We start from the raw sequence: 25,140 nt of genomic DNA, 5'->3' as shown, positions 1-25,140 counted from the left end.
TTTTAAAGTCAATGAAGGAGCCCTTTGGGTTCTTCCAAAGATTCAACTGGTTACACCTCCAAGGCAGATGCACTTTAATTCAGCGGTCTGTGCAATGGCAGAACAGAGACAATGCTTGCGTCCAGTAACCTGCTTTTAACAATAGCCCAGACAACCTGTCCCCACTTATTACATGGCCTTGCAGACCTTTCACTCAACACAGACCTTGACAGCAGGACGGCACTCCAGACTCGACTAGACTAGACTGCTCATCTTGCATTCAATTCCCACAGGACGCATCGCATGCCTTTGACAACTGATGGCATCAGACAGTTGTCCTCTTGGCCTATCTATTGCCCATCAATCGCCTTCTATTTCTCACTGTGGGCAATAGGAAGGCCAAGGTGCAGAAACAACAGAAAGTAAACACAGCTCTTTCAGTTCTGTATAACCAACTGGTTTTAGACACAGAGCATATAATCTGTATGCAAGCAGAACTCTGTATTACTGTTAGGAAATCTGCCATGATAAAATTGTGTCTAGAACCAGTTGGTTATACAAGCACACCGCTAATAAAATGTGGACAGTCTATGAGCTTCGGAATAGGCGCACGTATGGCAATTCCAGTTTGACCTTAAGGCCTATGCAGATGCTCGCTTTCCAATAAATATATGTCTACCAAGTAAATAAAACACAGTTGTTGAACTTGGACAGTGTGCAGTTGTTTCTACTATTAACAGGAAGGGACGCTCTCCCCAGTTTACTCCTAATCACTTAGGAATACCATGCTAGATCTCAGATGGTTAATTTCCTTTAACCTAACTTGTACCGCAAGAACATGAGAAGGTAAACATTTTCAATAATGCCACACCTCTTTCTCTTTAATTAGGTCACATGACTTTACAAGATTTGGGTACGTTTGAGCTTCAAATCCTGTGTGTTTTATTCATCTCTGCATACAAGTACCCATTTGGGGGGTAGGGTAATTTTACCCAAAAATTAAATTACTTGTATGACTAATGGAAGGTGTAACTCTCTCTCCGTTCCCTATGGCATTGATGACAAACATATGTTCTCTACAATGCAACGGCTGTTCTTGACTCACCAAATATGTTTCCTGACCCACATTGGTTATTTGAATTCCCCAAATTGGGATAACATGAATAATAACGCCATGCGACCCTTGCTTATCATATGGATATATATGCGAACGGATCAGTTTGACAAAATGTCTTAATCTTAATGTTTTGATGAATATGTCTTGATATTTTGTGTTTCATGTTTCTTACTTGTTCAATGTTGCTCTTTGTTTGTTTTGTTTCCATCTCTGCAATCATCTCTTTCACAAAAGTTTACGCACCTCTTGATTGATTATGTTTTCACACAGTCAATTTGGGTCTACTGCAGTTCACACCTTGCTATATAATTTATCACTTGGTTGTTACTGTGACAAACAGCCTTGAAAAAGCCCTTGGCCTATTTAGCCCATGGGCGAAACACGTGTTGGTTGTTGCCTCAACACTTTATTTTCTTTGGATCTGTTCTGAATACATGAACATGCAAATCAGAGAATGCATTTTAGACTACATTATTACAGGACACTATGACTGAATTTTTGGGCACAATTTCCCCCAACCACATCTCCATTAAATTGCATAACATAGTGGTTCTTGGGTGTATCCACTTGAGAGAGAAGTGCCAACCATAAATTGGGGTCCTGTCTCTGTTTGTTGCCGGAAATTCCAAGCAGTGCCCACCCATTCATCGATAACCAAGTCCTAAAATGGCTGTCAACACCTCCTGGTGGAAGTGTTGGCAGCCAATCAGATCTCTGTTTGAGCTCAAGAGTATTTGCGAATTAGTACCAACCCTACATATACAAATTTGGATTTTCTGGAATATCTCCAAAACTACTGAATGGAGATACGCCAACCAAAAAACATTCTTTCTGGACCAAGAGCTACGTTTCTGCCAAATGTGGTGTAATTCCGCCCAGCAGTTGCGGCTGTAGTCATGTTCAAAATCCCTATGGTAATTAACACGGGAAACACTTTTTTTGAACCACGTCTCTTTTTCTCAGCCCTCGCTTGACAGATCGCCCCGAAAAGTTCCATGTACAACAAGCACATCGAGGATACTTTTTTGTAAAATATCATGAAGATTCAGCAAACAGCACCAAAGAGATAGTCAAGTCCAAAAAGTATTTTATTTTGGAAACTAGGTCTTAACTAGGACTATGTATGCATGTGTGTATTTATATATATATATACACACACACACACACACACACACACACACACACACACATATATATATACAGCCGCAAATTAGGTTCACATTCTGCGCGTTCAACTTTGGGTGCTGGCGTAGGGCTGAACCATGAAGCCACAAAAGAATCCTCAAAATGCAAATACATGCCGCACACAATAAACCATTGATATTACCGATATATATTTTCGAAATTCCTCCAAACCTCCTTTCCACACCTGGAACTCGGCAAAGGACAGCACAACAGCCAGTAAACAATCTAAAGTGCTTTATTTAAACCATTGTGCAATCACGAACGGAAGAGGACAGTCTACGCGTTTCAGCTCCCAGCCTTCTACTGGACCATATATATATATAAAAAAATATAGCACCAGCCACACAAGATGTGAACAAACTAAACCTTTCTACAAAGAACATGGTTATTCTGCTAGGGAACTTGCACAAGAAAAAATTACTCTGAGGCCAGAGGAGGAGCTTTATTGCTTAGGAAAAAGTTGTGTATGGATCGAGGAGTTACAGGCGCTTTACGCACTGACCTTTCACTAGGTATCCTGCAGCAAAGGTGATCTTCAATGGTACCTCCTTCTGACACGCCTGTTCCTGCTTCTTAGGTGTAACACTAGAAAGAAAGAGAAAGAACCATGGATACTCATACTGACCCATCAGACAGACTCCACACAGTTATAGCGTTTGAGTTAGGTCTGAAGTGGCTGCTCCTACCCACAGTTAAAGACTATACCAGAATCCTTCACCCCAATGCAACTAACCCTCTGTAAGGATACTACTGAGACAACTCCAGTTGTGGATCTTAAGTGGGGACTGGTACTACACTCCTCTTGAAGTTACAAGTTGCTGCTGAAGATCCGTGGCTCATGTCACGTGAAGGGGTAGGGGTGGTGGTGAGGGGTGGGGGTAGGGGTGGTGGTGAGGGGTTGGGGTGGGGATGTTGAGATTTGAAATCAATTCACTGTTAATCAGGAACACACAAAAGAGAAGAAGCGTCTTTTGCCCAACAGACAAAATATATGGAGCAGTCTTCGAATCAGTGTGTTCTCCATCTTGATTATAGGGAGAGACCCCTGAAATATGGTTCTCAATCCTCCTTTCCCATCTCCACTACTATTACAGAGTGCATGGACAGGATGTTCAATGCTCTTTTGGTGGCACTGTGACCACAATAGTGCAGCTGCATTTAATCCAAGTGAGGGACATATCACAGTGGCTTTCGGCATGTACAAGGCAAAGCACCAAATCCATCTGGTGGCTCACTGTATTAATGACATGTTGGCACACATCAGATGCTTCATCCTGTTCTGGAATGATTGAACTTGCCTTGAGACGTCAGTACGCTGAAACATACTAAAAGGGTCCTTAGATGCCCTACTTATTCCTTGATGTAAACAAGCCTATCAGTTGTCCAAATATTTGGGCTTTGACTTACTTCTTCTCACAGGGGTCAACTAGGAGACTATCCCTTACCCCCACCTCCAGCTCTTTTTACAGCACAACCTTTATGCCACTACGGAATCAGTGTAACAACAGGGCATCCTCGTAACATATTCTCACCCTAATTCCAGACAACCACTACAGTCCCACCACAGGTCCATTCCTCACAAACTGGTCATCCAGACAAAAGTACTCAACAGACCACAGTAGGTGCCCAGCCAACAACTACTTGAAAGGCCAACACACAACTCTCCTTTACTTACCCTGAGCAACTCACTTTACTGTTATTTCAACCAGGAAGAACTTACATTTTGAGTTTATTACACTTGTTTGTACCTGTACCTCATTTGCTTTGAATGCATATCTTAAATCTTGGCAGAACACCAACCTTCGAACATGAATTGAATGGGCTACCCCAATGCCAAAATGTTAGAGCAGAGGGATTGTTGCAATTCCAGAAAATATAAGTTTAAAAGTAAAGGGCAACAGAAGTGTGAGACTGGATAAAATCTTTAAAGAATTGAGGTTTTCCAATCTGAACGGGCATTTCCAAACGGGACCATCCTACTTGGAGTGCACATATTAAGCTGAAGCACAGGGGCCCTACTGATTAGTTTTACATATCGATGGAACGGTTTTTCAGATTTCAGGTAGAAAGGCAGGATGGGAGGGATCACTTAGCTCAGTAAATAAAAGATAAAGATTATAAAATTGTTTGCCCTGCTGGATTAGCTGCTTTACTAAGAGCTAACGTGAAAATGTATACCACATTATCACATACAGAGTACTTCTTATATATGTTGAGCATAGTCCGCACTCCCTACTTTTGTATTCTTTAATAAATGTTAATCTGTCACCCCCCGTTGTGCCTGAGCAAGGTTCATATGCTTTATTCCCCACATGTATCCCATTTATTACAGGATACTAAAGGTCTCTGCCCTTTCACATTCCCAAGAATCTGGTCAATTCCCACCGCCAAGTCTCTCCGCTGTTTTCCAAATAGAGGGTCATCAGCCTTAGATTCTGCTAGTGTGTTCATCATTTCTGCCCAATCTGTTAGATCCTCTTAGGCTTTCTTGTTCCTCTTACACTACCTCATTTGTAACTCTTCAGCAAGGAACCATTCCAATATCCCCCCCCATACATTTTGTGAGGTTCCTAGGGACACCAATATATTGCCAGCAGCAGGCCTAATGCTGCAAATCTGCGATGCATATTTTGGGAATAGGTAAAGCAGCTAGCAGGCAGTGTCTGGTGGTCACCTCAATATTCATTCCTGCTGAAATATACAGACAGACAGACACACACACACACACAATCTGGCAGCAGATCGGTTATTCACCTGCTTACTGATCCCAGAGTAGTCTTTTTGTGCAATGCTTTCCTTCAGAGCACTGAGAGGTGTGCAGCTAAATAACAGACCAAGACCCCCTCATGGTCTGTCTAGTTTAAAAAGATCTAGTTCTACACTAGTCACTACTTACTCTTCTGGCCCACGCTAGTGAGATCAGAAGACTATCGAGTTCCCTGAAGGTGGATCTTACAATTGGGCACATAGTGTTTTGAAGTATGTACAAGCAACTGGGAGAAATACAATTTATGCCATCACTACCTTCTCCATTATGGAGAGCAGCAAGGTCTTCAGAATCAAACAGAGGTTTCTCAGACTGAGAAGCATATTGCTGTAATGAGTGAGTCACTTACATCCCCAAATAACAAAAGTAATCTATTTTATATTGTAAACTCATTACTGTAAGCTTTTCTAAGAATTTCCCTGCTAGGTTAGATAAGGAATACAGGATGTTCTCATTTCTGTTGACTGTATTGACCGGAGGTGGCTGCACCATTTTCTAGTTCTAGTAGTAGCAGTAGCAGGACGAACGAGGTCTGTGTCTGATCTGAGTAAAGCAGTGCATCATCAGCGTACACGGATACCATACGTGTCAAGAGTTGGTCTTCTTGGCAACGCCTGGAGAGTATTTTTCAAATACAAGAAAGGCCTGCTATCTCCAGAGGCAACACAAGATAAGATACATAAGAATTTTTATTGAACAATTAATTAAAACCATTACAATAGAGCCCCAAGTTCCTTTGCAAGTGCAATATATGTTTAGCTGCTAACAAGTGAGTACTAAAAGGCCACATTTCAATGGGCAGTTAAAAACAACAATAGTTAAAAAATAAACCCTTTAAATACAATGCCTGAAATGTTAGCTTTTCCTCGGGTGTACATTCCAATGCTAAGGCCTAGGTAAGGTGCACTATGGTAAGGTGCACTATGTTAAGGTGCTTTCAGTGCCGAAGATACTAAGTTTACCTCAAGTATTAAGTTCCAATGCTAAGGCCTGTGTGAATGAGGTGTGTGTAAACAGCAATGTTTTAACTGCATGTTAAGTTGGAGGGCCTACCTTGGAGATAGAACTACCTGACCTTCCAGGGTCAGGAATGTTCTATTTGCCTCTGTTGTAAATTCCCATGCTAATGACAAGGTAACGTGCTATATGTTTAAAGTGCACTGGTTTGGACAGCCTGTTCAATTGACCTGCTTTGGAAGTACTAGTGCCTTGCCTCCAAAGGCCAATATTGCCTTATTTGCCCCGAGTAGATGGACAAGACTAAGGCCTACGTGAAGTGCAAAGTGTGTAGCGGTATATTAACTTAAAAGTAAGTTGAAGGCAATTAACCATAATGGGTTCAAAGGCCTACGACGGGGTAATATCTGGACTCATGATCATAAAGACTTCTAGAGGCATGAAAAACTCAAACTGGGAATCTAGTATTGCTGCAGAAAATAATATCCAGTAGGAAGGGGAAAAACTGGAGACCAGAAAAAAGTTTCAGCTGGCCAGGACAAGAAGCAAGGTGAGAGCAAGAACAACCAAAAACTGGAGAAGGTGGAAAATTCACGGAGTCTAGTGAGCGAGCAAATTAAGCAGGAACAATTGTGAAACAACTGGACTGCAAATCTACTCCCCTTTTTCGAGTACAGGTCAGGGTGTGATATCATCAGAAAGTGGTCCCCCTATCATGAATTAGGAATTATAACTGAATTGATATTCAGATAGCTTATAATGTGAAGCAAGACAGGATAAAGAAGCATTAAAAATGCCCCAAGAAAGTAGTAACGTTCTGAGGCAAAAGAAGTAGAAATGCTGGACAGCCCACAGAAAAGAGAACAGAACAGGAGCAAGGAGAGGCTTGGATGGAAGTAAAACCTCCTTGCAGCTGCACAAGTTTAGATAGGCAAGGGGTGGTTGATTAACTCTTACCTCAATTCCCTGCACAAGATGGAAGCTTGTTATTTTCCCAGCTCCTTTGACTGACGAACAGTACAGGAAAAGAGCCCAGAAGAGGACACTTCTCTATGCTGCCCTGATCTTTCAACAGGCATAGGACCTCTAATAAAACCCACTTGCATGGCTCGTCTTCAGGATCAGAGGTCTTGAGCGATGTCTTAAGTGCTGGTTTGGAAGGAGGTTTACACCGAGATGGTTTGTGATGTTCCAATCATCGTTCTTAAAGACAATTGTCGATCTGGATGGTTAGCACAATAAGGTCTAGTAAGATGCTGACCTAATAACTCTCGAAAGTTAATCATTCAAGCCCTTCCAAAGCAAGGAGAATTAAGCGGAGTCAGGCCAGTCAATATCGCTAGCTGAGCTCTTGAACTTGGAGATGAAAGTATGCAATTCAATGGATCCATGGCTAAGTACCAAAATTTCCTTTTGGGCGGAATACTTTAGATCTTGACGGTCAAAAATCTTCTCAAGTTCCTCAGAGAAAGCATAGAAATTATCCAGTAGTGGACTGAATCCGAAACTAAAAGCATAGCCTAGGCAAAGGCATTTCCAGTAGCCTAATTGTTTATAAAGTCTACATTAGATCTATCAGTGGCTTAAAGGTGAAATGGATCTGGCATGTGTCGAGAAAGTACTTTAGTTTTATGAAATTCCCATCAAATTTAAATTCTCCCAAGCCATCCAAAAGAGGGTCTAAAGAGACTTCTTGCAATACAGCAAGAGTTTGATGGCGTGAGGTATTTTTTAGTGGTCAGATTTTGGACTTGAAGAGTCAGGTTATTGACTATTGTCAGTAGATCAATCTTTGGATTCCGCTTTCATCATCATCTGTCAAGAGCTGATCTTCTTGGCCACATACAGACACAGGTCTTGGCTAACTACAAATGCAATCAGGGGCCCAATTAATAATGAAGGTTACAAAACTACGCCCATGATATATATTCTTACATTATTATAGATTTACGACTCTCATGAATAATTCACAAGAATTTACAGAAGTACGCCTGGAACCAATTCTCCTAGAAAAAGTTTGTGAACTGCATTATAACATCAGAAAATATGCATGCGCATGTTTGTCATTTGGAAATCTGATCAATGTTTGCAAGTTCACTTTCCCTACAACCCCTTTTATACCCCAGTCTGGAAAATGCTTTACTTCTGCCCTTGTCATGAGTAAATTTCCAACCTTTCAAAGTGTGGGAAGAGATTAGAGATTTGTCGAAAACTCTTAAATGTGTAATTCTGTAGATGTGCACAGCCTCAAACAGGCATTCCAATCCGGGAAGTACCACTTCTTGCTACTTCTAGCCGCATTAGGTAGATTTGCGGTAAAGTCATGTCATTGCTAGAATCCTGCTATAATAGGAGTCCTGAAATTATCTGAGAGGCTACTATCAGAGCTCTGATATAATGAGAACACGGTCATGTCACCTCACTGCATGCACCATTGGGAAAAGTATTTTATTTTGTTTGTTTTTTTAACAGCACAAGTCGATTTATGTAGTACCTTTTCCGATGGACAAGTACATATTTTATACAATGCAACACTCCTGACTGGGAATCAAAACTGAGAATTCAGAAAATAAACAGTAAGGTGAAAAATAAAAGGAATTTCCACTGAGTTACAGGACATCTAAAGAGATGTAATAAAGGCATATCATGACATTTATAAATATATGATCTGATTGTTTAAATCTTCCTGTATGTGGCATTCTCAAAGCCAGCATGCAGGAATGAAATGGCCTAGAATGTGCAGTGCAACAGGAAGGAGAAGCACTAAAAATGGCTCTAGAATGCTGTTGCGTTCTGAGGCACATAAAGTAGAAACCAGGGCAGAGCAAGGGGAAGAGAAGAGCTGCAGCGTCCATGTCTGATCACAGGCCACAGTAGATGGGAGCTGCACCGGTTGCACCCGACCGTGGCTCGCAGATGGGAGAAACAGTGTTGGCTGCACCAAACCATGATGCTGAATGGTAAGGGAGAAAACCCTTAAAATATGCATCACCTCTCTTATTTTGATCACCAACGGTATGACCACCAGTGCAAAGAGTAGAGGGAATAAAGGGCAGCACTGTCTGGTGATCTGTATGTTCCATTCTTCCGATATTAGAACACCAGATATGAACTGTGTCATAGGCTCTTCGTGTAGTAATTTTACTCCGGTCATCCAGCAAAGCCTAAAGCACATACTGGTGAGGACTTTGAGCATCTATTCTCCATCTAGGGTACCAAATTCTTTTTCAATATTGAGCGCCACCTGGGCACCCTCCACGGTGGTGTTCTCAGTTTCCTGCAATATAGGATTAAGCCTTCAAAGGTTCATGAGGAAGCTGCGGCCTCATACAAATCCACATTGATCCTCCTGTATTAGGTCCCGACTACATTCTGCAATGTATTTGCTAGAATTTTATATAGTAGTTTAGTGTCCACATTTAAACAAGCATTTGCAATGCAATAGGTCTCGCAGCTCCGAGAGAGTTTCAGCTGTTGGCATTGTAAATAACAATGCCTTTTATTTATATTTTTAAAAGCAAAACAAAAAAAAGGCATTATTATTTGCAATGTCAATAGCTCAAACTCGCGTAAATGCGAGACCTATTGCATTGCAAACGCTGGTTTCGCTTCTCTCAGCTCCAGTTAAAGCGATTCCTCAGCGAAGCTCACTACCAAAGCCCGTATTAATTAGAGGGCATGTGTTAACCTCGGCCTTCCTCTCAGCAGTTGCAAATACGCACTGGTACCAGCAAGCAAGCATTGACAAGTTTAAATACTGTTCTCCACGAGAAGCTACAGGTATCACAATAGGGAAATACAAGCATCTCTGTACAAGGAACCACAGACTTCCTTTCTGAGGAACCAGATGCGTCACCGTTACAGACCTCCCCATTCTGAGGCTATATAGGCTGCCCGGCATAACGAACTTGACGAGAAACCAATCACTCCATCCAAAGAACTACAGACACCCCCTCACTACGAAACACAGACATCGATCCTTGAGTAGCTAGCTGCAGGCATTCCACCCGAGGAACCACAGACATCCCCATTTACAGACAATAAAGGTTACCCTCCATGCGGATCTTGCTGAGGAACCAGCCAATCAAAAGAACATCAGACACCCCCGTCACAAGTAAACACAGGTATACCTACTTGAGCAGCTACAGACAACTTACCCTAGGAACCCCGCTGCAGACATATCCATCTGGAGGAAATACAGACATCAAGCACACTCATTCCGAGGAAACGCAAGCATCCCTAACCAGCACCACAATACAGACCTCCCCCAAGGAAATAGAGAAACCCCCACCACAGAGAAACACAGATATTAAAGGCTGCCCTGCAAGCGGATCCTGCCGAGGAACCGATCACTCGAACAAACTTCAGACACCCCCGCCACAGGGAAACAGACCTTCCTTCACGAGCAGCTGCAGGCACACCTACCGAAAAAAATATAGACCCCTGGTACAGACACCACGTCCTGACGAAACAAAGAAGGCAAGGCATCCCTGAGTGAAGAACTACAGACACCATTAAATACGCACTCCTTAGAACAATAAATGCACCTAATCCAGACAACTACAAGTGTCAGATGTGCACTATTAACCAGTCGAAGCTCGCAGTACTCGCTGGGGGGGTCCTGCGGGACGGAGGGAGAATAAAATTAAGAAAACGAAAACTTACCTGACTGCCTCTGCTCCTGGTCCGAGTTGGCAATGGCGCCTCTTCAAACACGAACAGCACTGGATTGGCTTAGGGCATAGTTACTCTTCGCCCGCCGCCTGCCCATTAGGAGACCAAGGGGCTTCTAATGGGCATGCGCAAGCCAGTGGAAACACAAGTGCGCATGACTGGGCACGGGCGAAAAATTCGCTCACCTTCCACACTCATGCGCACTTGTGCTGCTGCCAGTCCCTGGCTGGTCGGACAATGCATGTCAGTCAACACGACGCCGGACCGCCCACCCCCTTCGTCAGACCGCCCACCCCCTTCAGACTCTGAAGGGGGTGGGCGGTCAGACATCATGCTGACTGACATGATTGTCAGTTCTCCCTCGGCGTCTCTGAACTTAAGTAAAATAAGTTCAGAGACGCAGAGGGAGCTGCGGGGGCAACGCCCCAATGGACGCACCGCGCCTGTTCTAAAGAACAAGCCCACCGGAAGTTGTCAAGAAAAAGTGGAGGATTCAAATTAGTTAACGAGCATGAACTGGAACGAGCATGGAGTTGTAATGCAACGAGAAAGGAATTCGACCAGGATGACAAAAAACAAGCTTTTTGTTATAAAAAGGTAAACTTCTTGATACAACAATAACTGAAGTTCAAATGGCAATAGAAAAGTTTACAAATCAGAAACAATGTAAATGGATTATAAATACGTTTCCGAATATAAACAAATCTTGTGAGCCACAAGGGATTGTTGTTATTAAGTGTTGTTTGAGTCACGGTGCAGTATGCTTTTAAATCTATTATCTCCTATTCCCTGGGGAGTGCTCTATTGGAAACGGGTCCTGTCACATAGTCAATTGGAAAGGAAGAGAAGGCTCCTTGGCGTTTTGTATAGACAACTGAAATCCTTGGCCTTTTTAATTTTTACAGGTGGTCGTGTTAGAAGAGGTATTTATTTCATTTGTGTAATAGCATGAATATAGCGCTGCCCCGCTAGGTCGCTGCGGAGCGCTTTACACACTCGCCAAGATGGAATAATTTATCCTCCAGGACGGCACCCGAATAAACAACCGACAGGCAGGAGTCCGCGCCTTTCCTGACAGATGCGGCAGATTAGGCGATGATGACATTCTTTGCCTCTTCTGAAAACAATGAACATTTTTTCCCGTCTGTGTGATTACAGTTTCGACAATTGTTTTAAATGTGTTTCTATGCTTTTACTGCACCCTGGGGACATGCTTCTAAGCACTTCGTCTTTGAATTTTCTTACTTTACCCCATAAAGCAGAACTATTATACTCTTGGAAGAGTGTTTGAAGGAAAAAAAAGACGGTGTGATTATTGCGCTCCCCCTCGCTGTTCATGTTCGCTACAAACCTGGCGTGCTAACCTCAGCCGGGAAGAGAACTCTTTAAAGGGACAGACACTCCATCAGAACAAGCATTTGCAATGCAATAGGTCTCGCATTTACGCGAGTTTGAACTATTGACATTGCAAATGACAATGCATTTATCCGTTTTTAAAACTTGAATAAAAGGCACTCATTTGCAATGTCAATAGCTCAAACTCGCGTAAATGCGAGACCTATTGCATTACACTCTCAGAATCCGGACGTAAACGATAAATGTAGTGCAACCGAACTTTTACGTTAGAGGAATAAAAGCTGAGTGAGTCAAAAGGACTACATTTGCATTTCACGCTGTCTTGACGCGAGTGTGTGTATGATGCGGTTCGGTTTAAAGTGAGGTGAGAGAAGAATGTGCATTTGTTAGAGAACCAGTCCTGCAAATGAAATCCTTCATGCATGCATGTTCCAACTGAAAAATTACATGTATGCACCGGAATTTCATGCACGCTTTCAAGTCTGCGGGCCCAAAAGCAGAACATACGCCGTCCTGTGTGTGGTCTCCCACACTCACTGTCTGAGCGAGTAGTTAGACGTGTTTCTGATGATTTTGTGTGTTTCACTTATAGTGTGCATATATGTGTGCAGTGCAAGGGTGCACAGTTGATATGCAAAGCGCAGTCACATTCCAAAGCAGATAATTCTTCGGCTGGTGTAATATTCACTGTATGTGCACAGCGCAGCAGCCGTCCTACGGCTGTTAATAAGGGATGGCGTTCGTCCGTGCCCTTCCAAGTTAATAAACTGTGCTCTTCAGGGCTGCCCGTGAGAGTGAACCAAGGACCCAGGTCTGCTGAAGGATTTTCTATCGTGCGAACTGCGAGCATGGAAAGACCAGAAGCGAGCAGGGGAAGAGAGATGGTATTAGAATGGGGCTCCTTGTCGGAAGAGCACACACTTTTAACTGCCAGTGGCTTTGGCTACAGTGAAGTGGGCATCACACAGGGGAGCAGCCTTTGGCAGTGGTGTCCTGTTACAGGGCATGGCTGAGCTAAGGTGGGGGATGGCATGCGAAGACGCCTGGGTAGCCCACCGCTGTCGGCAGTATGTCTTGTCAGCACTGTGAGTATTCATCTGATCTGATATGAATGCATACCCAGGTCCTCTCCCTATGGGGTTGTGGTACATGCAAAGACGAAAGAGACACGATGGTTCAAAATTGTAGTGGAGGGCACACAGCAGAGTAAGCCAACAACAGTGTCACTTTAATCTCGCTAAACGCGGGCTTTGAAGCGGCAAGGGGCGGGGGAGCGTATTCCAGGCGGGGGAGCGGACCCTTTGAAGTAGGTGCACGCGCCAGTGGGCTGCAGCGCTTCCCAAAAGTGGATTGCATGGCGGCACGATGCACGTGATTGTGCGCGTGCTCGCCATGCAATCCACTTTTGGGAGCACTTTTGGGAGCCCCTTACTAGAGTCTCGCATAGCGATTGCTACGCAATAGCTAGGCGAGACCTAAAAACGGGTTCTGTAACAGGAACGGGAAGGAAAACAAATCACGCCCTGTAATGTGCAATTGAGACCAGGGTTAACTTTGCATGATTAATAGATGGTGTACTGCTCGATTTTCCCGGCCTTCCGGTGTTGCAGAGCAATCCATATGACTTCAGTCTCTTTCCATCCGAGTCTAAGGACTGGTGTAGTGAGTAGGGCCTATCTATTAGACACTTGTGACATCTTCCCGTGCTCCTACCCTTAGCTCAGGGCCTATATACATAGCCTAGGGAATAGATTCGTTAGCCTTGAGGATAATTTGCCCTATAGTGAGGTTGTTTCATGGAGCTGTGTTGAATTCAGGCCTGGTAGGCCTCAAACGGGAGAGACTCCATCTTTCTTTCTGCTCCGGCAGCCCGGGACCTTTCCAGAGGGAGGGGGATGTTTTAGTTATGAGGTGTTATTCGCTCGGAGAGAACCGGTCCAGGCCGGCCCTTATCGAAGGATTGTATTTTTCTTCATGCCGAAGACACTACATCAGGCCGGCCGGCTGGGAAAGTGTCCTTGGTACGGGGAGGTACAGGAATTTGGTGGGCGGCAGGTTTCGAGCTGGAAATTTCCATGAGGGAATGCACTTCTATATTAGTGAAAGTCTGAGTGAGATAAGGGCACTTGCTTCTAGACCATAGGCGGCATCTGGCCGTTAGCAGAAGAGCTATTACTTATTCCAGGGAAGACTGATGATGAACTTGAATCCAAAGAGGAGAGGGTAGCCGATAAGGACGAGTTTCCAGTGACTCGGAGAGGGAGAAGGGAGCAGACCCACAACTGCAGAGGGGTGACTTCCAGGCTAAGCCGAGGCATAGACGAGAAGGGAACCTAGATGACCATTGAGTACAGGCGACGTACCCTCAAGGTGAAGTCGATCCCTTTTTCTTTGAAGTGTATAACTTAATCTTTTACTTTCCTTGCAGGTTATATATGTATGATGTGTTCCGTAAATGTGCATGTGGCATTTAAATAAAGTATTTAGCTTATTGTACGTTAGCATGTGTTGTGTACTTTTGTATAGGAGGATAGCCTATTCTTTAGTCAGAGTTTCCTTAAAATGAACAGAGGTTAATCCTGGTCAGGTAAGTGGTAACTGGATGAGGGGGAAAACAAGCCCCTCGAACTAGAGAACAGGTTGTGCTCAACTAATAGTCTTTGTGTGATCTGATATATGGTAACCCCGATTCCCCTGTTGTGTACCGCAGTAACAATAGGATGAGCTCGTGCTAAGGCTGCCGGGTAGGTAGGAGATTCTGGGTCTGACTGAGGCCGCGAGATCGTGTGTGTCGCTGCCGAATGGGTAGGAGATTCTGGGTCTGACTGAGACCGCGAGACTTTGTGTGTCGCTGCCGAATGGGTAGGAGATTCTGGACCTGACTGAGGTCGCGAGATCGTGTTTGTGTGTCGCTGCCGAATGGGTAGGAGATTCTGGGTCTGACTGAGACCGCGAGACTTTGTGTGTCGCTGCCGAATGGGTAGGAGATTCTGGGTCTGACTGAGACCGCGAGACTTTGTGTGTCGCTGCCGAATGGGTAGGAGATTCTGGACCTGACTGAGGTCGCGAGATCGTGTGTGTGTGTCGCTGCCGAATGGGTAGGAGATTCTGGGTCTGACTGAGACCGCGAGACTTTGTGTGTCGCTGCCGAATGGGTAGGAGATTCTGGACCTGACTGAGGTCGCGAGATCGTGTGTGTGTGTGTCGCTGCCGAATGGGTAGGAGATTCTGGGTCTGCCTAAGGCCGCGAGACTGTGGTTGCTGAGATTGCGAGGCTGTGAGGTATATAATAGGAATTCCCTGTCCTTAGGTGGTACATATATATGTGGTTATTTGGGTGTAAAAAGACCCTAGGGAGGGGGTAACGTTCTGTTTTGGGCCAGAAGGGCTCTGTAGAGCGGGTTCCACCCGATCCGAAAACCCAAGCAGAACAGATGGCAAATAGTTTTTAGATGTTCAAATGACACGCTGCGGTGACCAAGGTGGTATAACTACTGGAAAAATTAGCCAATCCCTCAGTGTCCTTCCGCGCATCGCACAGCCCATCCCAACAAACCACTTGTAAATTTGGCATGTCACTCGTGATTACTGCCCGATTTCCTAACTTCAGGAATGTAGAAGTAGCATATGTCCGATGTGTTGTAACTAACCACCGGCTGTGCTAAAAGAGAAGCTTTTGAGGGAGCGCCACCTTTCTCCGGGCATTTCTATTATCACGTTGTTGTCTCGCGTGCTAACCTCCTCTTCACCTCGTCACAACCCATGGCCGGAATAGTGTTTACTCTGTGGGGCTGACGTGGTTTCAGTGGCTGCTGAAAGTGAGATTTGGTTCGAGCCGCATCAGACATAACCCGCGGTCGGAATCGCGTTTACTCTGTGGGGCTGACATGGTTTCAGTGGCTGCTGAAAGTGAGATTTGGTTCGAGCCGCATCAGAGACATAAATCGGTGAAACCGGTTCCTGCTCTTTTTTTGTCGCGCTACGGCACACCAGGGCATATGTATTCCTCTTCATGCTTGCAGGATGCGTACAAAGGCCCCGGAGGGGTGGGGGAGCAGGAAGGGCTGGGGCTACGCTGCTTGCAAGCTGATATGATCAAGCAGCTGTATTATTCAGTACGGCTAGTGTCATGGTACAGACAAGCGTTCGCCATGACGCTTGTTTGGCTTTTTCTGCCGTACCACTTGGACGGCCTCGCCTGCTAAAAGGTTTCTTATCTTTATGGGGCCATGTGTTTGGCCCCATAAAGATAAGAAACCTTTTGCGACGCAAGGAAGGCAGACGAGCCCGTCCAGATGGGACGGCTCAAAAAGCCGAACGAAAAAGTCACTACCAACTCTTTTCCAATGGCTGGCCACCGTTTAGCATAAACGGTGACGCCAGCCAATGGAAAAGAGGGGCGGGGCTTAATGCCCTTTTCACAATACACCCAAAATCATTAAATCTCGCCAGCGAGACTGCGCATGTGCGCAGCCTACGCCAGCGAGACCTAAAAAGATAACACGCTGCATGAGCTAGCTTAGTGTCCACATTTAACACAGATAGCTTGTGCGAGTTTGGCCCCACAGGGTCTTTAGCCAGATTCAGTGCCACGACTATTATAGTGTTCCTCATAGTTTCCAGCAATCATCCTCCTGCCTAGCTTCCATGTGAAATTCCAGAAGTATATCCAGGAGCAAGTCTAAAAATTAGCGATTAAACGCTCGAGAGAAGTCAGCCACTCACAGAGATTTATTTTTTTCGGGGGTAGCTTACGTGTTGTTGAAATTTGTTCCTTCTTTTTGAGATCTAGGTTGACTGATCTGCAGCGAATCGCGAAAATGTCACCCTATCTAACAATTTCTTCAAAAAAATCAGTCAAGTTGGTACTCGTCATTTATACAGATTTGCCAAATACTGAGACAGTGTGTCATTAATACTAGCCTGCTTTGTCACTATTGGTCCAGCAGGTTTATTTAGAGTCAATATTATGGAAGAGGGTCGTTCTCTTTTTAATAAGTAGGTTAAGATTCTCTCCAATTTATCTCCCTTATTATGTACTTTTTGTCAATTTGGTAAGGGTGAATCTATCTAATGCATCCCATGTCATCTCTACTTCTCTTTTAGCCTTTATTAGTTCTATTTTATGCTGCGAATCCCAGTGTTCCTGTTTCTGCAATACTGCTAGCTTCCCTTCTTGTTGCGGTAGATTGTGCTGCAGTCGTCACTTTATACCATACAGTTTGGTCATACACTCCCCCCTTACCACAGCTTTTAAGGCTTCCCACTCATTGGCCCTGGGGCTGGTCATTCAAAATTATTTTTCAGGTAAGTATCCAAGGTTGCCCCTATGTCTGTAAGAAAACATGTGTTCAAGGCTTCTGTGTTTTATCTCGAAGTTGGGATTCAGGTGTGCTATCTATCTCAGTATACTTTTTTGGGAGTGGCGAGTGCTCGGAGAGAAACTGATTTATATACTGGGCGGTCTGAATTGAGAGATTGGGATTCTGTCCAGCCTCGTATATGTGAAGGGAGTTGCTGAGCAACAGGAGTATTCTTTGCGCGGGGCATAGTGTTCTCCAGATGTCATTATAGGCGCCTCCGACATTGCACCCATTTCATGTGAAGTTGGGAGGGTATCACCCTACATTTCTGTCCAGTATGCAATTAAACTCTTCTGCCCACACTAGGAGTTTATCTATGTAGGGGAGGACTGAGTACAAAAAACAGATATAGGCCTGGTCATCATTGTTCGGGGCATATGAGTTTAGGAGACATATTTCCACCCCGTCCAGAAGATCATGCACCAGTATGTGCCAACCCTCAATGCCAGCTTGTGGGAACCTGTGTTGGAAGAGCACCCCAGGTTGCACCTATATCGATACCATACCATTCTCGCATATGTTGAATATGTTGAGTAGTATAACTAGCCTCTCCATTTTTTCCGAACTTTGGTCTCCTCTGTGTTTGTCATGGGTTTTTTGAAAGAAGAGTATTCAAAGGGTGTGTCTTCTTAGGTATGTGTTCTGACCTCTTCGTGTAGCCATTAAGGCCCCTTACATTACATGTGGTCAGTTTTATTTTTCGAGTGATATGTCTTGCCAAATAATCACTGTAATGTGGGCGTGTTGTGAATTTCCAGATGTCCTCTTTATCCCTTGCATTTCAGATCTGTCAACCTCAACCCTTCTCCTTATGTAATGCCAGTGTGTATGGTGTGCAGTGGTCCGCGAGCTGGTGGGATGCCCCTCCAGTATGCTATGCCTATAGAATAACCAACATTTATCCATGGGTCCCAGTTAAACACTCTAAAAGCTAAACAATTGGTGTCTTCCCCATTTTGTCCCTTAAAACTGAATATTCAAATTTTTACATCCTATATTAGTCTATCTGCACTTACAGTATGCTATCTTAGATGATACATGCAGAAGGGCAAAGGCTTCCAAAGTGGTCAGGCCTAAAGGGTCTGGCTGTCCAGCAAAGTGAAGCCTATCCTCTCAGCAGACGTACGCTAAAGCACTACCTCTACCGGTGAGGGAAGATAGCCTGCCAGCTCTGTTGTCACTACTTCTAGGGCTTCCATTCACCTTAGTCTCTGGTGTCCTCAGAGCACCCTGCTTGTCAGTGCCTAAAGTGCTAGACCATTATTTAAGAGTCAATGTATGATGATTCACTTGGTTCCTTCTCTATAGTGAGGGAATTGCCAGAGCGAAGGGTCTCTCTTTGGAGTCTTCCTGCTCTGCTAGACGTCAACACCATTCCAGTTTGCTGTCCATTTCCAGCCAGTCCCATACATCATCAGGAGTCTGGACCCCAGTAGGTAAGACCTAAAAAAATGTGAGTGTACTGTGGTGGGGTTTTGGAAGCCCTGAGCTGAAGCACGTTTCCTTGGTTGCACGTGGCTCCGTTTTGTTGCATTAAAATATACTTCACCAGCTTCTTAGTTTACAAAGCTTTTTAAAAATGATTAACACCTTTTGGCCAAAAAACACAGGACTGGCTGGAGGCGCACACGTGATGTTAGTCCTCTTGCAAGCAGAGTATGATAATTTAAAAAATAAAAGGAAAGAATGAATATCAACTGTCCACATTTCTTTCACCCCCTTTAAACTCGCACATTTAGGCTGTATCTACGAAAAACGGGAAGCTGGAACATTGATTTCGGACAAGTCTTCATATGTCCCTCTATCTCAGTTGTTGCTTTTCATATATCACTTGATTCCTAGGTTCTAAAAATTGAAAAAAACTACTGCAAATCAGATTTGCCTATATTAGAGCCTGTGCCCTCGAGCCAAATAAACATCTGTAACATTTTTTGTAGTATTTAACATTTTAAGGATAATTTTGAGTATTTATGTTTATTATTTTGTGAAGTCCCGAATTAAATCGTTTCGTAGGAGGGCTGGCGCATTGAACAGTTTGATGGCCATGCTTTATTCTGTAGTGGGTGAAGGTAAAATGTGAATTACAGTTGAACTGATGAAGAGGGCTGACCCAAAGCCCCTCTATGTATGTGTATGAGCCATATTTTGTATTTACAACTTGGATTATAGGAGTCTGGAGAAACAACTAAATCTCTCTACACCAGATGTAAAAAGAGCCGTGCCAACAGCCAACGTCTAGAAATAGTACGATGCCTACAGTGCAGTCTGTCTGCCTACCCAAACTAACCACATAACACAAGTTCGTGGCAATTGCCCTCTGCGTATCTGGGTACACTTTGGCTAGCATATCATTTAAAACACTGTGCAAAAACGTAGTAGAAAACAGTTTCCTGGTGTATGCTCAGATGCAGCCAGATCATCGGACAGGAGCCTGTCTGATCAGGCACGTACAGGCGCCTCCGGCATGGAGAAAAACGTAATGTCTGAGCGCCCTCCTGGCAGCCCTACCCGTGGAAACCTCAGACATAAGCGGACAAGTCTGTGCAGCTCGCCGTGCAAGGCCTCACCATGTGTAGCGACTGGGATTTCCCTCAATGGCGCGACCTGCGCCGGGGTGCAGCGTGCACACTGGTGAATGGACTTCCGCGTGGGTTCTGCCGCGAGAAGTGCCAAGCGCGAGGACAGGGGTGTTACCTGAGGGGTAATCTCAAACTGGGACCGCACGTGGTGGGAAAGTCACACGTTTTGTGCAGGTAGTCAGAGTCCTGTCGGCATGTCCCTGAACATCACTCTGAGCAGGGCTTCACTGTTGCTAAGGCCCAGGAGGTAGGTCACGGGAGGTAGGCGCGAAATGCAGGACTGGAATATCGGACACTTTCGCAGGCCTTAGCATGGCTTCTGGCGGATTGTTATCTACCGGCAAAACTCACTCATAGGAACACGTCTCAGAAACATGATTTTCAAACAAGTTACCGACCATTAATCAGTTTGATGTTAATCGCACTGGAAGGATTTGCGAGCTCATCTAATGATACTAGCGACATTGAGATCCACACATCTCTGGAAGGAAAGAAAGCAAAGCTCTGAACAAGAAATGTGAAAGGATCGCACATGGTTTGCCGAATCTTTCATAGGAGTAATAAACATTCACAAGGAACGCCAAAGCCAACAGGTCTGGTTTTAATGTGTTAATGCATGTAAAGGTAGGAATTACCAATGAGGAGCGAGCAATCTGTCAGCTGTAATCAGGATCCTTCCGATATTGAATTTGTTAGTTTAATTCAAATTTAACTATTGAAAAATGTCTGCCTGGGTAAGTGACAATTTGAGAGTCACAGCTACAAACATACTTTTGGACTATAAATTACAGTGCAGTTTGGCCAAACCAAAGGCCATACATACCTCACCTCCCCAAAAATAAGGGTAACTTCAGAGCAAGTATGTCACATGCATGGGGCATTGTCCCGCCTCTTCATCCCAGTTATTTTATTGCCAATTTGCACAGCGCACCATCACCCGGGACTGGATCCTGGCGCTGAACAGGTGTGATTCTAGGCACACCTAAAGCCTACTGGGACTACTGGAAAAGCCAGGTCTGAAGCTTCTTGAGGAATTCAGTAAGTGAGGAGGAGGCTCTTATGTGTAGCGGAACGTTAATCCGCGTTTTAAGAGCGATGTAGGAGAAGGCGTGACTGCCAGATCTGGTTTTACGTATGCATGGGATGTGTGCAAGTAGGAGTCCGGACGAACGCAGGTGTCGGGAAGATTTGTAAAAGCACATGCGATTGTTGATGTATGCTGGGCCATTGATAAGTAGTGCTTGGAAAGAGTGGGTGAAGAGTTGGGATTGTGCTAGTTTGTGAATGGGGAATCAGTGGACCTTTGGTTTTTGCTTTGTGCACCTTCAGGTGTGGCATGATGTGAGTGCGGATTAATAAACCAGGGTTGTATTATAATTTAGGCTCCCTGATTACCGTTTTTACAGATAAATAAGGACAGAAAACGATTTATTTTCCTGTCTGTATTTACTCTTAAATGTGGATAAAAACAGAAATTGGGTGCTTTTTGACTGATTCTAACTACACTTTGCCAAGACTGCCAGGCAAATAACTGTGTAGATTGATATGCAAGGGGTTACAAAAAAGGAATTTTAGTAAAGAGGCTTAAACAGCAGTACATATGCACAAGGTGGATGCTGAAATGTGCATATTTTCATTAAAGTGCATAGATTTATCTTCTGCTGGTGTTCATAGGACTGAAACCCGGCAGGCATTCAAGCATGACCATATTTATTGGTTATATAAACGTGGAAATATACCAGTTTCAGCTTTATTTTTTTGACAAAACCCATAATAAATATGGATAAATACAGATATAGTGGACTAAAAATAAATATGGATAAATACAGACGTAAATGTCAAAAAAATAAAAACCATAAAACCAGGAGCCCCAATTATAATGCATCAGTCCAGGACACAAATACACTATACACTGACCACATGTCAAAGTTGTTGCGATGTCGCATCCTGTGAGGTAATTGGGTCAAATACCATTTATATATCACCCTTATGACAAAGGGCCTTTAATGTCACATCTGCCACCCCTAGATTATGGTGAACTGACGTCCATGCTCGTGTGTCAAGTGCGCAGGCTCCAAGGGGCGAAAACGGACTACGGTCTCATTAAATTTTGGCATGTCAGTCACCTATACCTATAGTTAAAGGTTACTTTCTCAGTACTGGTTGGGCTTCCTGAACACATATGTAAAGCATTCAATGTGGATCAGTCTGACGTGTACTGCGTCTGTTGCAACGCTCGGATTTCGCCTCCAGCTCACATGTTTTGTTATTGCTTCAAGTTTTTAGTAAGCACCCAAACTCAGCAATGTAAAACTAACACAAAAAAATGTGTTGTGCAGCATGCTGTCTTCTCTCCCCACACATACATTTATCAAACGGAGTCTGCTGAGCCAGTGAAGCTGCAGTGTAAATTACAGAGTGACTGCAGCATCATCAATTCAATCAGAACCACTGCTTCGAGAAGCAGCACGGTTCACCAGTACCGCTATAGTGATAATTTAGCACAACTGAGGGAAACGTACTGTAGAGGCATTACAGGAGCGGGGCGTGGGGCACAACTGAGATTATGCGTCACACTTACAGTCTGAAAAATGTGTTCATTGCTGCACATTGTGCTCCGGGGCATGCAGGCGTTAAAGTGGCACATGAACGAGTTTTTGGCAATCTAGCTCTAAAAGGCGTTGCTCTGGGACTCTTGTATCATAAATAATTTTTCATAAGGACTATATATGTTGCTCATTCTAACAAAAGATATAAAAGTGTGCAAGCAATCAGCACACATTGTGGAAGCAAGATTAGAGATCATACACACACGACGCCGGTTTCAAGTTCTCCCAAAAATCTTGTCGAAGCCCTGACATGGCTTAGGTTAGGTTCTTAATGACAGACGGTTGGAGCGTTACCATAGAAGGGCACATTTTTTATGGAACCAATCTTTTTATTGGTAAGGAGTCAGAACAAAAGAACACAGCTTCCTGCCTACATCCAAAGGCCGGCAGAGCGCACATCAAACAACGTTACACAGCTATAGGCCTACAACCCTGGGGCCGATAGCGTTATAGAAGGCATGGCCATGCGCAGTAGACAGTGACTTCTTACTTTTACAATGTAAAATACAAAAGAAAAGCAAAAAAGGAGGAACATTCCCAAACCCAAATCCCTCCCAACCCTTCCCCATCCCCTGTCCGCACCAGTCTACCCTCCCCATTCAGCCCCTCATACCTCGGTCGCACGGGCTGCGTGCAAGCCATCCTCAATTAGCTGCTATAGGTGTGGCTTTGGTGATGCCCTTTGGCAATAGTTTAAGAACTTGTAGGTATTTAAGGCACGTGATTTCTCTTAGTTCTTTGGATAAAAGATGTAGCAAAGGGGCCCACAATTCAGCATAGACCTCCCCTCTCTGGCCTACGACTAGGGATAATCGCTCCATAGCTAGAATGTGCCAGAGACGATGTAGCCATGCCATAAATTCTGGGACAGTGCTTGTTCCCCACTGGGCTAAAATGACTTGCCTCGCTGCTAGTAAGGCTAGTGCAATTTGTCTGCCTCTCATGGTGCGTAGAGGGAAAGCACGGGGATGTGACAATCCTAGAAGGGTATAGTCCAGTAATCTGGGCATAGAAGTGTCAAATGCCCCGTCAATGTTATCTAGGACCTCTGGGCCGCACAGTAACCAAAGCCAACAGGCTAGGAGGCTGCTTGCTTCGCCCACTCCTTTGGGTGCCCCAATGGCGGCTTTTGATGCTCATGGCACATCTGGAAGAGACATGTGAGGCCATTAGGTTTCCAGAAACAAGCCATTGAGGTCACCACATGATCAGGTCTCACTGGTCGATGGTACATGGATCTGAGAGACAATATGCGTCTCTAATGTGCAGAATGCGACTATCAGAGAGGGCATTATCTACAGCATGAGACTGCTATGGGCAATCTGGCGCCATTATGGGCTGTCTACTGGCACTATAGACAGTGTGAGGACAACATTGAGGCTAGCACTCGGAGTGTATACCAAAAACTGAGCTGAGGAGTACTACATAGAGCCTGGGAGAAGTATGGGCAGTGATCTAAATAATATATATCACCTAAGAGTATCATTTTTTAGTCTTCGAGTGACATGCAGTCTGAGTGCACTATTTGGCACCTGTGAAATTACGTTAGGCCTTAGTGTACCCTATGTAGCCTAAAGGTATCATACACCGTCTGTATGAAGTGGAGATGGTCTGGGTGTGCTGTAGGAGGTCTGGGTGCACAGAGACGGTTCTACAGACCTACAAACAGTATCCAGAAGCTGGAAGACACCGAGCACTGTAACCCCTCCCAGAAGCAGCAGACAGCCTGAGAGCCCTAGAGAGTCTGTGGACGCTTCAGGGACTCTGAGGATACTCAGTACTGTACACGCTCAGAATACTACACACAGTCCAGGAGATAACTGGCATTCTATAGGACACCTGGGCCATATATTAGATGTGAAAACTATACAAAGTCTAGCAATACCAAACATAGACGGCACTACAGAGAGAACCTTTCGGCCAGGTTCATGCTGTACAAATGCTACATACATAGCGGTGTGGTGCCGCGGTCAGGGCGGCTGACTCCGGAATCTGGGGATCACGATTCGATCCCCAGCGGCAGATTAGCCCAGCACCATGCGACTCTGGGCAATAGCTTGCTTAATCTTCCTGATGGCCCCCCAGCGCCTAGAGACCCTTACGGGTGATTGTTCGCGCTTTACAAATGTGGATTATTATTATTACACACAGGCATACACACAAACACACACATACACACAAACATGCATGCATACATACATACAAACACACACACACACACGCAAACATGAATACATACACACACATACACACAAACATGCATACATAACATACATACATAACATACATACATAACATACATACATTTAAACTGAGACTACTGCTGATTGCCCTGATTACCAAAGACAGCCTGGGACGGAAACAGGCAACGTGAGAGCATTACGTAAAACAGGAGAACACTCTAGACAGCCCTCGAGTACTTTACACAGTGACACCCATAGACTGCACGAGAGTCCCGTACACAATAGAACACCACAGACAGTCTGAGGACACTGCATGCGCTGTCTGTGTGTCGTACACAAAGACAGCTCTGGAGCACCATGCAAGTACCTCT

General features: G+C 44.5%; 1 protein-coding gene across 2 annotated transcripts in view; it reads right to left on the bottom strand.

Annotated features, from left to right (window-relative positions):
• CD151 (CD151 molecule (Raph blood group)) overlaps window positions 1-25,140 on the bottom strand; it is a 177,222-nt gene that overhangs the window by 103,054 nt on the left and 49,028 nt on the right. For both annotated transcript variants that reach the window (XM_085644883.1, XM_085644884.1), the window contains exon 2: window positions 2,784-2,866. The gene's annotated coding sequence lies outside the window, so the exon portion shown is untranslated. The remainder of the gene's footprint in view (window positions 1-2,783; window positions 2,867-25,140) is intronic.

Source organism: Triturus cristatus, chromosome 3_1, assembly GCF_964204655.1.
Source record: "Triturus cristatus chromosome 3_1, aTriCri1.1, whole genome shotgun sequence".
NCBI lineage: Eukaryota > Metazoa > Chordata > Amphibia > Caudata > Salamandridae > Triturus > Triturus cristatus.
The sequence above is the reverse complement of the archived record's forward strand: the minus strand, read 5'-3'. Positions and strand labels throughout refer to the sequence as shown.